Source organism: Dromaius novaehollandiae, chromosome 2, assembly GCF_036370855.1.
Source record: "Dromaius novaehollandiae isolate bDroNov1 chromosome 2, bDroNov1.hap1, whole genome shotgun sequence".
NCBI lineage: Eukaryota > Metazoa > Chordata > Aves > Casuariiformes > Dromaiidae > Dromaius > Dromaius novaehollandiae.
In genome coordinates, this window is record NC_088099.1 from 80,582,358 (window position 1) to 80,600,248 (window position 17,891).

General features: G+C 38.6%; 1 protein-coding gene across 7 annotated transcripts in view; it reads right to left on the reverse strand.

Annotated features, from left to right (window-relative positions):
• SEMA5A (semaphorin 5A) overlaps window positions 1-17,891 on the reverse strand; it is a 315,605-nt gene that overhangs the window by 264,680 nt on the left and 33,034 nt on the right. Inside the window, exon 2 of one of the 7 annotated variants that reach the window (XM_064506840.1) lies at window positions 17,268-17,338. The exons of the other annotated variants lie outside the window; for them this stretch is intronic. The gene's annotated coding sequence lies outside the window, so the exon portion shown is untranslated. The remainder of the gene's footprint in view (window positions 1-17,267; window positions 17,339-17,891) is intronic. 7 annotated transcript variants of the gene reach the window in all.

Here is a 17,891-nt window from a genome sequence, read left to right on the forward strand (position 1 = left end):
CATTACTTCATCTTTATTAGCATCTCTCTTAACTCTGTTTCTGTAATGTTTTTCATATATAAAAACGATGTGTGCTCACTTGCTGTAAAAAGATTTTATATCAACATTCACATATGCTTTAACATTCACATGTATCATAAACCTAAAAGCAAAAATAAGACACCTGAGGTACCCTATATACCATTTTAACATAAAGAGGAAAAAGACTTTTGTTTTAGTAAGTGCCTCAAAATAATGTTTATTAGATGAATGATCACAAGAATATAGTTGATGACATTTCCAGTTTCAGTTTATTTTTTCTTTTTAAGACAGGATCTTCAAAACTTACTGTGCATGTGCTTTTAGTCTGAGATGTTTCTGAGTAAACTCGCCACTTATCTTCTAAGGCAGAATGTTCTCATCTAGCATGAAAAGTCATGGATAGTTTGCTACTATAACTGTATATCAAATAAATACCACATCAGGACTGTTTTGCTATCCATAATATCTGGCAAAGTTTTCAGTGAGATGGCCACTTTAAAGGTTACAAAGGACAAGGCACAGATAACTTGCATTCTACACGTTAAACTTATCCAAATTTCAACAAAAAGAGAAAAGTGTTCTGCTCATCATTTATGCATCTGAAGCCATTTGCTTTATAAGGTTGGTCTTCTGCCAGTTTAAGATTGCCTACTAAAGTGTCTATCTTGGCATGCATTATGAAAAAACAAGAACAGGCATACTTTTACAAGGTATAGAGTCAAAGCTAGTCATGCCTTACCATTTATACAATTACAGAAAATATGGACTTGCTGAGATGTATACAGTAAGAAAGGTAAATTTATTTCCATTTATAAGAATCTGTCTCACCGTAAGGAGTTACATACCCACATTTCTTGTTTTCATGAATAATAAATGGTATCATCATTGGCATCATCACTTAGCTTTTAATACAAACAGCATTATAAGACTAATTCAATGTAGGTATACTGTACCCTTAATTCCTTGCATATGGGAACTTTTAACAAAAAGTATTCTGAAATAAACTGATCTTGGGGGCAGAAGGAAGTCAAGTAAGAGTCAGTGTTTTTACCATTCGTTACCATCATGCAATCAAAACGGTACTCCCAGAAATCCTCTTTCTGCCCAGCAATTTTTTTTTCTAAACACAAAGATTCTCCTTTTTCCTTGTCATTTAACACTGAAGAGGCACACTGAATATCTGATCACTTACTTAATGCTTATAGAACGCAAAGTGCTAACTTTACTGTTGTCATTAACCACTATTCTACTCATCATTAAATGTCCGTAACAACATATTCTATTAATGATGCTATTTGTCAGTCAAAACATCATCGGTAATTTCAGTTGTTCTGCAGGCTGATGGGGTCATTGGGGAATTGCATATAGGGGCTATATACAGCTGTGAAAGAGAAGAAGTATCTTCAGAACATGCATTCGAGTCTGTAATAAGATATCACATAAACAGAGAAAAATCCCACTTTCTAGAAGCCTCTACCCCTGTGGTATGAGTAATACAGGGGAAAGAACTAGCCAGAAAAAATGTAACCTCTAGAGCCCACATACAGATTATGGGGAAGATAAGATTAATTATTTCTCATATGGCCAGTCATTGTGTATCACCTGCATTTCCAGGAATATGGATACCACAACTCAATGACATTCATGCTCTGATTTTCCATAATAACAAAAAAAGCACATTTCATTTTTAAGGGCCAATGAGCTTTTCCTGATTCTGTACTTCACCAAAACATTTAAGTATTTGGCATCTATTATGATAGCACAAATTTATGTCAGACAGTCAAAGTTTGACTTCAAACTGGATCTTCCCAAGAGTTATCTAGGCACTAGAATTTATTTATAAATGAAATGCATGTGCAATAATCTTAATGGCTGTATATTACAGATATTTTCTAGAGTTATTCTTCTGCACTCGCACCCAAACTATGCCAACATGACCATCTTCATGTTCCAGAGTATCTATTATTTTACCAGTATCCTGTTTCTCTCTCTCTCTCTTTTTTTTTTTTTTTTTTTTTTTTAAAGAGACTACAACTCAAAACTATGGTTCCCTAAATGTTAATCTTTCTCCAAATTCATATGTTGAACAGATATCAATCTCTTTAGAAATCTAACAGGCTTCATTTAATTTTATGTTACAACTCCTCAGAGCTGTAAGTGTCATCATCTTACATACCCTGCTCCTGCAACACCTTGCACTTTTGAATCATCAGAGCAGACTTTAAATAAATACAACTCATCCTTGTGTTCACGTCTACAGACATCACTGCAGCTCAACTATTACATACAGGCATACACACTCCAACAACACACGTGGTACAGTAGGAACAACTTCTAGCTGAGTCCACGTGCAGTACTTTCTGCCCTCTTTTACTCTAAGCAGAGAACAAGCTCTTGCATATATATGAAAATATGATCCCTTCAGTTCAAGGTGTTCAGAAACACATGATGAAAATAAAACACATCATTTCAACTCTGCCTTGAAGAACAAAACATAAAAGCAAAAGACAAAGGATGACACTGTTTCCATTGATTCTTATTTCCTGTGATTCTTCATTAAACTTCACATTTTTCGATAATCAGCTTTACAGAGTTATTTATCTCAAGTTGACTGTTTTACTATCATGAAGCCATTGTACCATTAACATAAAATATGAAGGTTACAAGACCCTTTAATTAGGCTGTATTTTCTTATCTTACAAGAGCAAACAACTCTCTTTCAAACAGAATTTTCAAGAAAACACTCAGAAAAGTAGAAAATGCATTATATGACAAGTACAACCAAAAAGATGCATGCACACAGCATCAAGCACATGCTGTTGAAGCTGGCAAGCAAAAAGCACGGATGTCTGTGATAATGACTTGCTTCCATTTGCCTCATGATTCTCAGCTGATATATCTGGGAAAAAGTCAAAGTGTTAAGGATATACTAACCCTATGTTAGGCCTAAGTGCACTCAGCCGAGTGATCGTTCTTGATCGAAGTCAGTGTCAAAATATCAAACTACTTTGCTACCAATGAAAGAGGCTGTTCACTTCACATAGAATAACATACTTAACACAATAAAAGTGAAAGCTATAAAACTAAGTTAACTAGCTAATTATTTAAAATAAAAAAAATACCTTTTCAAAATAAGAACTTCTCTGGTTTTCAAGAGGAGATATCCAGCAACCATAGTACAGCACACAAACACATCACTCAAAAGAAAAAAAAAAAAAAAAAGAAAAGAGTACCACTGAATGCATCTGTTCAAAACAGCTGTTTGCCAATAGAAAATTAAATAAAACAAAACAGTAGGGAAGGTTCAAGCACAAGTTCCATTTTTATATTTACACTAGCCAGTCCTGCAATTCACAGAGAAGCACGCTTGCAAGCGCTGCGCCTCAGTGCCCACGACGCCCGTGAGCAGCGGCGAACTTTGCAGCAATCCTCGCTGATCTACAGTGCCACAGAAGGGCCCAGCTCCACCGGGGCAGCGCAGCCCACACCAACACCTGAATTTCTGCCAGCACTGAAATAGCAGTTATGACTAAAAACCGCATTCAGTTTTGGCCAGAGCAGAATTTGACAACTAAACTGAATTTTAAAAGTTTAAGTGAAAATTATAGCATGTTTAGCATTCACAAACAAATATATTAAAACCACTTAGCTCATATTTGAAGTTTAAAATCAGATTTTAACTCTACCTTGCAAGTGTCCTTAATCGTCCTGTTCCTCTTTCACATGTCTGTGTTCACGAAGACTCGGGAGCGCCTGATCTCCAGGAGCTCCAGCAAAGATTCAGACAAACCCAAAAAGCCAGCACGGGCCTGGCCCTGGACCCAGTCCCATCCATCTCCCCAGCCCAGAAGCACAGTGCTAATGCATCAAATCATTATTTTCACAGACAGTTTGGGTCCAGCAGAACAACTGCCAAGGCATTTGCACGTCACTACACCAAGGTACTGGATGTGTATTGGATTCAGTATTCCTGACTTGCAGCTTGTTTAAGCAGCAGCACCCTAGTCTAGAGAAGAAAAAGGTGCAGGGATGTATACACGTCCAAAGCCAAAAACTCGAGCCATGGCTCCGACTCGGGCTTCCTTCCTCATCCACCCCCAGCTCAGAGCTGCCAAGCACTGAAGGATCCCTAGGTAAAGGACAGTTCAACAGCAGATGCAGGAGTCGTCAGATATTGGGAAGTGGCAAGAGGGAAAGGGCGAGCAAAGCCTTGTGTTCTCAAGTTCAGCAGTGAAGCACACACCAAGTCGTGCACTACGTCCCGCGTGGCTCCCACCACGAGCTAACAGGGGCATGACCGAGTGTCATCTAATCGAGTAAAGCAGAAGCTCAACTGTGTGAGGGACCCAATAGGTCCGGCAAGTCAGTGGCCAAAGTAAGAAAATCCTCCCCTCCCTGCCTTTTTTTAATTCTGAACCTAACTTTTTGAAGTGATACATATAATTAGGTAAAGTGTCCAGAACAGAAAAAAAGCACTTCTATTAAAAAAATCCTCCTTTTAAAGTACCGAAATAGTTCAGTGCAGAATAATTCACTGGATTTATTTACAAACTTTCTCTTCTTGCACAAACGAGCACTGGATTTCTGCAGTACTGATTGCAGTATTATTTGTCAAAGGCACTGACAAAAAACTGCATTTAATGGTAGGCAATAAACAGCATGAAGTAAAGATATATATAATATAATTTATATGGATAGCTATCAGTCCCATGATTAATATGTTTTTATGTCAGACAACAAGAGATTTAAATCATTATCACCTGCATATCCACATACCAAGACTACAGATTGCTATGAAGTTTACTAGACAAATATGGACAGGCAACATCCCATTTTTAGGTGCTTGACTTCAAGCTTTTGGATTCAGAAGTCTCACTGATACTGCTACTATGACCAATTCACCGTACCAATTATTTCACTCCCATTATTATTATTATTAAAAGAAAAAACACGCCCACTCTCTTCTTTCAAATAAAGAAGTGGCAACAAAGCTTTGTTCTTTTCTATTCTAGGTGCCAGCTGGCCAGAACTTAGCACATATACTGAATATTATGTTCTTCTTCAGGCAGGGTATGTTTCCTCAGCCAACAGCCTCAAGGCACAGCAAAATAAGTCTTGGCATACCTAGTACTCTAGAGGCTTAATCCATGATCCAACTCCTGATGATGACGAAGAGCAAGTCTGCTCTGCTTCATGTTTCAGCAGAAGCTCTACACAGGGAACAAAACCAGGATTTGGCCTTTAAAGAAAAAGATCCCAGGTGTGACCATATCCTTCCACTTCTGTTTCAAGAACTCCTGGACACCATAGGAGTTTAACACGGAGATGCAGAATGTCATATTCTAAGCAGCTCATTTCAGAGCCCACAGGCAGTTCATCTAGTAATGTGATTGCTGCAATGATGGTCGACTTGCAATCCAAAACTATTAGCTTAACAAATACTAGTTTCATTCACTATGTTTCTTCATAAGGTACAAGATTATAAGGCTTTAGATCCCATAATAAGAATGCAGACTTACAACCAACTCATTTGTATATCTTTTCACTGTACAGAAATACACTTGTTTCATTACAGGCAACAACCAAAAGAGTATACTGCACAAAGACCTATCAGTGGGGGGGGGGGGGAGGGGGGGGGGGAAGTCATCTATACAACAAATTCTACCTTTATCTATACCATTACTTCCTCTGCACATGCTAAGACCTCTCTTCCACTGACAAAGCTGCATCATGCAACCATACACGTTACAAAGAAACTGAAAATGGAAAAGACATATCACGTCACCTAACCTAGCGTGTGACTGTCTGACAGCCAACGCAATATTGTTCTCTGCCGTACATTTCTAGTTAAATGGGCTTATGCATGTGGACTTCATAAAAAAAAGCCTGTAAAAAGAGAGCTATTTCCATAAAAGCCAAAGAAATCAATAATTCCTTTCATTGCACTGAAAAAAATATATATTTTTGATTTTGTAACTTATTAGACCTCTGTGAGGAAAATGGACCCAATTCTTGATGTAATCAGCGAGTTCTTATATCAACATTTTGTTGAAATAGAGTTAAAAGTCATTTAAAGTCCATTTATTTCTAAAAATGCTACCTTGCTATAAGTAATCTTATGCCATTAGAATAAAAAAGAAATTAAGAATGCTGTCTTGGTTTTCCCTCCATGCATCTAACAGCCTTTTCTGAGTATAATAAATGAGCAAGGGAGTCACTTTCTCCTTTTGTTTGCCTGGGTCTTTCACCTAGCAACGAGGAATAGAAAAAATAGTTTATAAGGACTGCATGAAAATTGCAAATGCACAAAAATTGAGAATACTCCTCATGGCCGTACTATTACCATATTCACATACAAAAATCTAATTACTTGAAACTACTTATTACGTGCTTTCATAGTTAGAGAGGGCTGGGTCTTTTCATCTGAATCGTTGGCTCTAAAGAGCAGCAGAAAACAGGTGCAGCAGGAGAGGAGGCAGGGATGAAGGTGACTGGCTTTTTTTAGAGCCTTTGGGCAACTTCTGGCTGCATATCCTCATAGCTGCTCTATGTATCCACCTTTCTATGAGCCCAAGAGCTTGCTCCTATAGCTAAGAGACTATCAGAATGAGAAAGTACTATTACCTGCCCTCCCCTCAAAGACGATCCCAAATTCAGGGTAGGAGCCATGTTGGTAAAACAAAAAATACCACTGGCAGGCAGCAGCAGCAAGAAGCCAGCTGAGGGAGCTTCCCATTCCCTTTGTACTGAAGGGTTCAGGCAGAAGAATTTGGCGAAAGTCTTAAAACTTTTAATGCTAAAAATGTTCCACATCTCAGTGCTGTTTTCTCTCAGAACATAAGGAATGCTCCACCGGGTCCCATCAGTGGTCCATATACCCCAGTCTTGTGTCTCTCACAGAGCAGTAAGAGAAGCTTTTGGGACTACCCCCTCATACTCCTCTGGCATCTAGCATCCTTTAATTAGGGATGTTGGAGGCTAGTACTTTTAGCATCTACTTATGATACTTTTAGTATCATAAATAGATATTATTTATCTATAGAGAGATAAACAGTTGTCCATGAATTTGACAAACCCATTCTTGATCCCGTCTGTTGCCATCTGTCTCCACAACCTCCTGTGGCAGCAAGTTCCAGGAGCTCACCGCCTTCAGGAGCTTCCTCAAGTTTCAAGCTCCTCTTAGGTCTTGTATTGCGGGAAATTAGTAAGCAGTACTTCCACACCTCCCTTATCCGCTGCCTTCATGATTTCCTAAGCTTCAGTCACCTCTCCTCCCACCACTTAGTCTATTCCTCTCCGCAGTGAAGAGTCCCAGCCCTCGTGCAACGTTCACTTCTTGGTGTCCACTCATCTGTGCCTCCTTGCAAACGACTCCGGGCAAAGGGGATCAGTTATTTGCCATGGCCGCAGCGTAGTCCATTCATATATATTTTCAAAAGAAAAAAAATTTAAAACATCTGGCAAGAGACAAAAGGAAGTATTCCTTGTAGCTATTTCACTTAAGCCTCACATGATGGACAACAGCTCCAGATAGCAAAAAGCACATAACTCAACATGAGTTTGAACACAGATGTGGTAATATCATCCATTAATGTTAAATAACATCAAATATTTTTCTCATGTGAAAAGCCTTTCTTTTTTAATATAATGGGACATTTCAGAAATACACCCACGTATTCATGAACATTCATAATAATCCTTTCACGTAGTTATCTAGATGGTTACCTATCTTGCTGATATACATAAATGCAGTCACAGAGATTTTTTGCTGTCTTTGCCAAAATTGGATATAAAGACACAGTACCTGAACTTAATTTTTAAGACATTTCAGTGCCTTGCTCTGATCACCAGACCCTCTTTCATCCTATTTCTGGGCACTTGCTCATAACCATTCCATGCTATATTGCATCCTTTCTTTGTGCACACTTCTATCGAGGTATCACTGGATACTCACTATACTACTCATCACTGAAATCATACAGTGCTCCAATTCCTCCTCCTTTTTCACAGGAAAATACTCTAAATAAATTGACTAAGCTTACCTACATTTTAATCTACACCAAACAGTTCTCTAAAAATACTTCCCTCTTTCTGTCACCCCTTCCCTACAGAAATGTCTTTCATAACCATTCTTGTGAATGGAATTAACTATTTCAAAAAAAGGAACAAAACAAAAATAAAACCAAATAAAGTTGGACTACACTGGAAGCTATTTTTCAGTGCTGTCTTACAAGCAACACTTTTACGATCGGCACCATTTTACCAAGAGAACAGATAACATAAGCTACAAGTTTGCAAAGAAAGCAAATTTACAGCTGATTGGAAAATATTAACAGCCTCAGGCAAATAGGTCATTAACCAGTACTGATCTGGAGGGTGATACAACATTAATAATTCAATAAAAAAAGCCTTTCAGCAATAAAAGCTTAGGGTTATTTATTTAACCAATTAGATGCTTCTTGGCAGCACCCCTGCTTTGGTAACTATGATTAAACCATGCATGTTCTTCATTTGATCATGAGACTCGCAAACTGCTGATCTGCCCTCCAGTCCCGCGGATACACTGCACGAGCAGCCCAAAAGACTAAGGGCGAAAGAAGCACAATTTATATTCTCTCGCAGTGGACAAAACGGAGCTGGCACTTAAAGATGTGCTAATTAGCAAAGCTTGGCTACTGGTGCTTAACAACCCACTCCTCACGCACCACTTCCCTAATCCACTGAGGGACAGGTACAAATTGCACCTACAAAAAGTTATAATCCATTAACATGCATACGAGGGGTATCTTGCTGCCGCTAATGTTTAACAGTCCTCTCTAATCTACAGGAAAGGCAGAAGGATGCAAACGTGTAACTAAAATGCCCTACTGAACTACTGCCCACATCATTTATTAACAGCTTATTTCATTCAGAAAGCACAGTGTGACAAGCCGTTACTGCATTGGCAGCCTGAGGCCATGGATTTTTCCAGCATTGGGAATGCTTTAGTTTTGGTCTTGCTCTCTGCAGGGAACCAATATGAGTCTCGCAGTTCATGCAAGTCCCCTAATTCTTTGTTATAAGTTCTAACTTCTCTACAGCACAGTCTAAAATTCCCTGTTTTGGGTCTCTTCTTCAGTGAGCCAGACCAGCTACAGTCTCTGGAACATACCCACTACAGGCCTCACAAGCTGCATATTTGATTTTCTCGTATTCCTTTCACAAAACATTTTCATATTGGCTCTACTTATTTGGACAAAAGCCCAAATTAGCCATGATAAGTCAGACAATCGGCTTCTATCGATAACTGAAGTGACCTCAGCAAATGGAAGAAAGGCAAATACCGAACGAGGGAACCAGGCCTTCACTTCCAAGACTCACAATGAAGTCAAGTATCCTTAAAATCAAGTCATTCAATATTTAAAACGGGGCTTTGTGCAAAAAAATGGAAGGCAATGTTTATTGATTTTGAAGGTTTTATCACTCTAGCAGTAATGCTTAGTATTTTGGAAAGCAAGCTTTGTAACAATTATATATATTAAAAAAAAAAAAAGAAAAAAAAGAAAAGAAAAAAGCATTACACAGACTGGAAGCTGTCAGACTTTCTCAGAGAAAACAATGAGTGCAAAAGCAACATAGATCCTACCTGTGTACCAGAAATTACAACAGTAAACTAGCTAAAAAAAATTTTAAAAAAAATCTACTTCCCAGAGTAAATTAAAGATCCACCTGAACTATTTTACTCTAATCCAGCAAGATTTTTAATTCTGCTGCAGGAAAGGGAAGGTGTGTTTGTTCATTTTTAACTGCCTATCCATCATTCCTCCATGCCCTTTAAGTAAGCTGCTAAATTGTTTAGGACATCACTGCTTCTAATCCAAAGTTTTCAGGAAAGTATGCTTATACCACATCCACATTTAGTTACATAAATGCAAGTCCCAGCTTTATGAGGGGAGGATCATTTGGGCAACCAGCATGAACATCAAAGGACTTTTTGGGCTCCAGCACCTGAGAAAACTCAAGCCTCTAGCGATTTATCTCTATGGGCAGAGGCATGCAGCTTTACTCAAACGAATGCTACCCAACTTAACAAACACCTCAGTATTTTAAACTCTTTATACTTAAAATTCATCTACTGGTTTCATTAACTATTCAATTAGCCCTCAATGTAAAATTGGGGTATTAAGTCCAACCAGCAACAACTTACTTTCCTTTTTTTTTTAGTGAATCCTCTACACTAGAAAAGCAAGGAAATACTTCAAATCTCAAATGTATGAAAAAGGACTGGCTACCATAGGAAAATACCTAGCAATTTCTAGCATTATAAAACAAGACACCCATCTGTATCCCATGCTTCGAAGCTCTCTTCTCCAACACAGATTTCACAAGTTGCAATGTTTGTGAGTTCTGTGGTACCAAATTTGAAAACAAAGATTATCAGCGTCATATTAGTGAACCCATACTGTGAGCAAAGCACACAGCTGTCTTGAGAGGAGGGACAGGGCTTTTTAAAGTCTTCTCCTCAATTCTCATGAGGAAGACGATGAAAAATAAAGAGCACATGCTGTATGTACTTTCAGTGCTAGTCATCCAAAACAGATACTTCAACAGCATGGCACCCAACACCCTCTACACACTCCAGACTGAGAGACCAGAACTTACTGCAGTGAGTTACATGTATTTTAACACTTCTTACTCTACAGATATGGACCCCGTTGTGTACATGGGCATAAATAGGGTTATAGGATCCAAAAAAACAGCCTTTGATCAAAATCCTGCTAGCAATGTCTTCAAGCCATACTCAAGGTATTAAAATTAACCAACAGAACAAAATCCTCCGGGAGAACAGAAAAGGCAAAAAGCACTAAAACTGATGAAGTACAGAACAAGTTGAGCCTGCTGTCCGTTTAAGTTCATCCTGACAGAGGGAGAGTCAAGTAGGAGAGGATTAGAAGTAGTACAGAAAAAAGTGCTAACAGGCATTGTTAAGTCATGTTCCTTTTTCATATAGATTGCACAACAGGATTGAGTTGGAAAAAATACCGCTCATTTATGGTAGCTATTAGGCATCCTATTTCTTTGCACAAATGCCTTTTGTTGCAAACAATGACTTTCACAATGTCTTTTTGTATGTAGACATGTACATAAATCTAGCACATTCAAGAATTACTCCAGCATACAGAGACGGAGAAAGAAGGGAATGGACGTACAAAGGAATTAAATGAGCCTGATGCACTGAACAGCCTTTCTTTCCAATATTACAAAGTAGGGCCATTTCTATATTAGTTTCTTATCATCAACAGTTTATGGTTCAATCCACAGCAACATTTGGGGGATAATTTTCCAATTCACACAGAATATGTATTAGCATCACTATAAGTTCAAAAAGAGAGGTTAAATAACTTGACATATATGTCAAAAGAATTGTTCTGCTCTCTCTGAAGCTTACACAGTAACATTTCCTTAGAACAAATATTCCATATTAAGGAGCACCCCCCCCCCCAAAAAAAAAAACCCACTATTATTTCTATTTCAACTTATCCATTCTAGTTCATCACATAGAGATTACTTAAACTGTAAATCCACACACTAGGTAATCAAACTGCTGGAAGCAAATGAAGTACAATTCAAAGGAATGATTTTAGCTTTCTAAACATACTGATAAAAATGGTGCATTGCAGTGATACTCCTTCTGAAATTTAGCTTCAGCATCTGTTCTGCTAAACGACAACTCTGTGCCACTGGTTCTTCATGATGCACAGACTAAGACTGCATAACTCTGAGAATAAGTAACTGAAGCTTTCGAGTCACCAACACCAACAATTTCTTCCATCCCACTTTCAAGCAACTTGTCTCCTGTTTCACTCCTACTTTTTTCAGTGTCCTCCTTTTCCTGTTACAGTTGCTCCTCACCACCTACCAACTCCAGCTCTGCAGGGATCCCATTACTCCACATCATATGTATCTGTGGTGGAAATGTTGCAGACACAAAACATTTTCTTCTTCCTTCTCTCCTTTAGTCACATAAATATAAAGGAAAAAGTGAAATAAGAACATAGTATTGATTAATCTGGATGTGACCCTAGATATGGTGACATTCATTTTTATGATTACTACATTAAAAAAATTACTTTGAGTGAGGACTAAGAACAGGAATGACATGACAGTTTATAACTGGAAATAAGAATGTCCAAGGAGGATGCAAAACTTTACGAGCAAAGTGAGCTCTAATAGAAGAAACACAATAATTTTCATCCCAGAACTCAGGAAGAAACAGCCCACAAAGTTAAGGGTCAGACAACTAAGAGCTCTAAAAGCAAATCTATCAAGACAAGGAAAAGTACCATTTGAATGGAAAGCAAAACACCTAACATCTGCCTTAAGTACTGAGCGAAGAAAAAAAGTGATGTGGACAACTGTAGATCATTAGGTTTTACTTTAGGTATACATCAAAGTTTATATCAAATGTGAAGGAAAGAATAGCATATAAAAAGACATAGAGCTCAACAGAAAATGAGCTGAGCAGCAAGATGGATCTCTCTAACTACAGCAGGCAATTATCAGGAAAGAGAATTATACAAGCTGACGATCAATACCACATCACCTGTCTTGATGATAAACTGAGACACGGGAAAAAAACTGGCTGTTATCCAGACGATTCCTATAAGAACACTGAGACCTTAAACACCTTTCCAACAGGAGTTGTCAGGCAAGCAGGAAACTGCTTTCTTTCGAGACTGAACTTGCCTTGTTATTAAAAAAGAAAACACACCGGAAACACAGGAAGAACACAAATGCAAATAAATCAAAGTAATTTAAATGTGCATGTGTATGACCTTTAAAGGTGCTGAGAAAGAGAGACAGGAGAAATTCTAGTAGTAGAATTTGTAGGTAGTTTTTATAAAACCTTGTGGTAATCAGATAATGCTAGTTCATGAATAGCTACATATTAGATTTGAAATATATTCTGAATATGAACACTTTCTTTAAACCCCCATAACATCTGAATACAGTGTAATCTCAAAGACAGAAATTTTACCTGCAAATTTTCTCTAATAACTTGTCTTAGCTCTGCACCAAATCCTTTTCAGCAGTCTACCATCCTTCCACATCTACAGCATGTCCTACTTTGCACTTATCACTTAGAGAACATTTCATATAATGATAGTATCCTTCCAGTTAGAAGGGCCCTCAGGAGGTCTCTAGGCCAATGCTGCCCTCAAAGTGGGATCAAAAGTGAATTTAGAGTAAGATGCTCAGGGTTTCATCCAGTCTGTTCTTGATGAACTGCAAGGATGAAGATTTTACAATCTCTCTGGGCAGTCTGTTCCAGTGCTAAATTATCCACAGAGTGTTTGTTTTTCATCCTCCCTCTGCCCCCTTGGAGCTGGAACCTCCCCTGTTTCAATTTACAACCATTATCTCTTATTCTTCTGCCATGCAACTCAATAAAGCAGCCTTTCAGCAACCTCATCCATGTTGACAGGCTGCTATTAGGTGCCCCCAAAGCCCCTTCTTTTGCAGGCTGAAGAAGTCCAGGTCCCCCAGTTTCTTCTCCTCCCTCATATGCTCCAGCCCTTGACCATCTTGTTGGCTCTCCACTGGACTTGCTCAAGTTTTTCAACACTTTTCTTGTACTAGGGGGCCCAAAAAGGGTCATACTGTTCCAGATACAGTCAAAAGAATGGTGAATGATGAGGAATAGTCTCTTCTCTCGATCTACTGGCTGCACTCCCATTGATGTAACTCAGGATGCTGCTGGCCTTCACCACTGCTAGGGCGTGTGGCTGACTCATGTTGAGACCACTGTCAACCAGCTCCCACATTGATTAACTTTAAATGAAGTCACCTCAATTACAGTGTGACTTTTATCATCATAATGATATCTACATCTAATGATACCCAGGTTCCCCCAGCAACACAACTGAAGCTCTGAACTACAGTATAATCCTTCTGATGGAAAATATTTCCTAGCTAGGTTTTTGTTTTTTTTTTTTTTTTTTTTTTTTTTTAGTGTGAAAAGAATGGATCACATACAAGTACAGGGACTAGAAAAGAGAAATGGACCTCTTTGGAAAGAGCTTTGACAAGCTTAGGAGGACTTTTATTTTCATACTTAAATGCACAACAATCTGGTCAGTGGGCAAAGAAAGAAAAGTATTGCTACTTCAGCTTCATTCTCTCCTTCCAAAACTAAAACCCCTCCCAATTTCAATTGATACTCTGTTCCCATTAGTGGCAATCTGGATTAGAAGATGTAAAATAAGAAAAGTATTTATATGGGTGTCTGTACATAAATTCAGTGTACTAGCAGACTGAAACCACGAGAAATAGTTGCCTATCCCTTTGTAAAAATGCAATGTGCACCTTACATCCAGTTCTAAAATACTTATGTGCTTTTAACAGAATAACACATTGTACTGGTAACTCTGATAAGCTTTCAGATCAAACACTTACATACAAGAGATTAACTGTTCCCAACAGCCAGGAACAAGTATTCATTAGAGTCCTAACCCTGCACCACCTTTACACGAAAAATGGAATCAACTCTTTTAATTGCATTTGTGAAATTTTCATGTCTTCCAGAGTGCATATTTAGAAATTCAAAATCTAAAATTCAGTTGAGGAATGTTCAACACATGTATGTAATGCTTTCATGAGCAGCTCAGCATAAATATGCAAGATAAACACCCTATAAAATTATTGCCAACTCTAGTGATTCAGATATAACAAAGCCCACAACCATCGCACAGAGATCCTCTAGATGGAAAATTGCCTGACTGGAGAATTATCATCTCACACACAGAGGGGATAAATACTGTTAGGAAGCTAGCTTCTTCATGGTCTGGATGCATGGAAGTAATCCTTGCTGCATCCAGGAATTTTAAGCAGGGGAGAAGATGCAAGGTTGGCTTTGTCCTACTTCCAAGGTATCACCAAAGGGCAAGGTGCCCCCACAGCTAAACTCCCATTCCCAGCCCATGCTAGGAACATGCCAGTGCAAGCACCACCGCTCACAAAGCTACCAGGTCAGTCACGCCAGGAACTAATCTCCCCAAAAACTAGTTATTTTGTTTCTGCTTCTGTTCTTCCCTGGTTTGGGAGCCAAAGCAAAAAAATACTGGGGACAATGTCTTTCGGCATCAGTACATACTACAGCTTGCCACACACAATTTGACAAGACGCAGCGAGCCAACAGAACAGCTTTCTGGTCCCAAAGGGGGAATTTCTTCCTGCTAACAACCAGCGACACAAACCCCTGCTTCTTCTGTAGTACTTCTAGCATTCAGTAAGTTGCCATTATAATGAATTAAAACAGTTCATAAAAGGTGGGGTAACTGCCCACAGAAAGGGCCACACGGCTAGAAGCAGGATGAATCGGAAAAGAGGAGGGAAGCCCTTCCCATGACAGTAAGCATCTTCACATCCATGCAACAACCATCCTTAGACTGGCTGAGACTATTCTGGAAACCACACTGTCAAATGTTGCTGTACATCTCTGTGTTTCATTATCCAAATTCAGCGCTACGGCAGAAACACAAATGCAGAGTGCCAAATTATCAAATGAGAACATAAAACAACATAGCAGTCTGAAATTAAGGCCTCAAAATTTTGGCAAACAATGCTACAGGAGTTGCTGACTGTTAAAGACATGTCCAGTCTAAATGTTACGCTCTTCAAAAAATACTGCTTATTCTCTTCATATGACTATAAAAGTGCAAAAATAAGTCCAATATTCAAGGTGACATCTGCAACTATTTTAAACTCATTAGATTTCAAACAAATAAGGCATTTGGTTGTGGCCCACCTTCCATACTTTGGCAAGAATGCTTTATTTAGAAATACTTCTACTGTTTTCTTTCTTCCCCTGCTCCCTTGTTCTACTTACTCAGCTATTTCCTTCTAAGAACTCAGATCCTACCACTATCAAGATCTTCCATCCAATATCATAATTGCCACCAGCTTCAAATGAAACAACACTTTGATTTCAATAAAGGCTACTACCATCTACATTGCAGGTACCTATACCCTCTGGAAAATCAGATTCCCAAAGAGAATTCCCAACCAAACTAGCAGGCAACTCCTAGAAGGTTCCTAGAAGCCTTCTCAAGTGGCCCAATATCATAAAATGATAGTAGGTGGCTGCCAAATGTAGCTGAATCCAAATTTTGGGATGTGTTAACATGTTGTTTAGTCTCTTCGATGCAGGAAGATCTACTGAAAATGCAGGAAGTGAGTGGATATATTAAGACCCCTACCTAAAAGAATAATTGAGGCTGGTCCTATTTGTGGCCAGCTACTTCAGAGGAGCTACCTTTAACTAACTTGACTTTACTAGCCTGAATCATTATCTTCTGAGATTGTAATAGCATTCTTTCATTTTTATTGCTAAGTTAAAGTATTTTCATTAGTAAGGGAGCCTTCATGAAGAGCTACATATTGAGCAGCTGGCAAGGCAGTTTGAAAAAAAAATTCCACCATCATTTACAGGTCCAAACTGGTTAAATCAACTCCTTTAAGAAGCAGATTTAGAGAGCAGTTCAGCCATAATAAGAGAAAATTAAATGAGTTTAACTATCACCATTTGAGTACTATTAATCTGCAAAGGGGAAGAATATACACAGTTTACATATAAACAATTGGAACCATTCACCACAGTAAGAACTACACCTCTGATGAGGTCTTAAAACATGGGACAAGAAAAAAAGGGAAAAAAAACCCACAAACTTTTGCGTAGATCCTTCAAACTAGAAAATAGTAAGCTAGGCAGGTCATGTTAGATTGCAATCAATTTTACCATTTAGATGCTTAATCCTAATCTGTACGCTGTCATAGCAGCCTATAGGCAAATCACTGGCTTAAACAAGGTCAAAAAAAAAAAAAAGTAAGGAAAGGTGGTTGCAGGGGGAAGGATATCATCAGTTCTGTTTTTTCCCCTCCACTGGACTCAACCACCATAGTAACTCTATTCCAGTCCAGGGCTGCCTTAAATTGTGAGGAACCACCACAACTGCTACTGTTGGTCATCCCAGCATGCTGGGATTTTCAGAATAAAACTGCTCTCAACTATGTATTCCCCAAATTGTATGTGAGGGAAAGAATTCAGTGCAACAGAATAAACTGGAAAGCTCTTTGAGGCTTGCAGAGCAGCAAGGATGAAGGCAAGGGTGGCCAGTCCCCGGTGCCGGTCATAGTAGGAGAAGGTAGATAGGGAAAAAGCAGCAGCACTGATGGGGAGAGGTGGCAGCAGCAAGAGCCATGCTTACCCAAGCAGAGCTCAGGAACGCCTTTTCTGCCCAAATGCCTTCCCTCACCACAATGCGCTTACACCGCCCTGCTGGAAGGAAAAGGTCTAAAATTAAGATTTAATTTTAATTGAGTAAATAAGTTTGCCATAACTATACAGTTACCATATTAGAATATTCATATACAATTCAAACATTCTAATATTATTGACAGGGACATCTACACAAACTAGTTTGATACCAGTTTTAATGTTCTGGAATATTGAGAAGGGTCCTGCCACTTCTACAGGAGATGCAGTAGAGGAATCCATAGGCTTGCTCAGTCTTTACTATTGGGATGATCTCTCCTTCTCCCAGTATTTTCCTTTCCATTTGGTGATTTGTCCGCGGATGTTTTGGGGGCAGCTATGTGAACAAACATTAACCTAAACATACATATCAAGACACATACAGACTTCATCAAAAATACGTTCCTGCTACTGAGTTCTCAGTCTGACCGAATTCAATTTCATTGTTCATTTTTTCTTCTAAGACAACAACACCAGAGGTACCAGGTCTTTCATCATGTCCAATAATATTAACTAATCTGATTTGTTTTAATAGAGAGTTTTTACAGAGAATCCAAGTCAGACAAACAAACAAGAA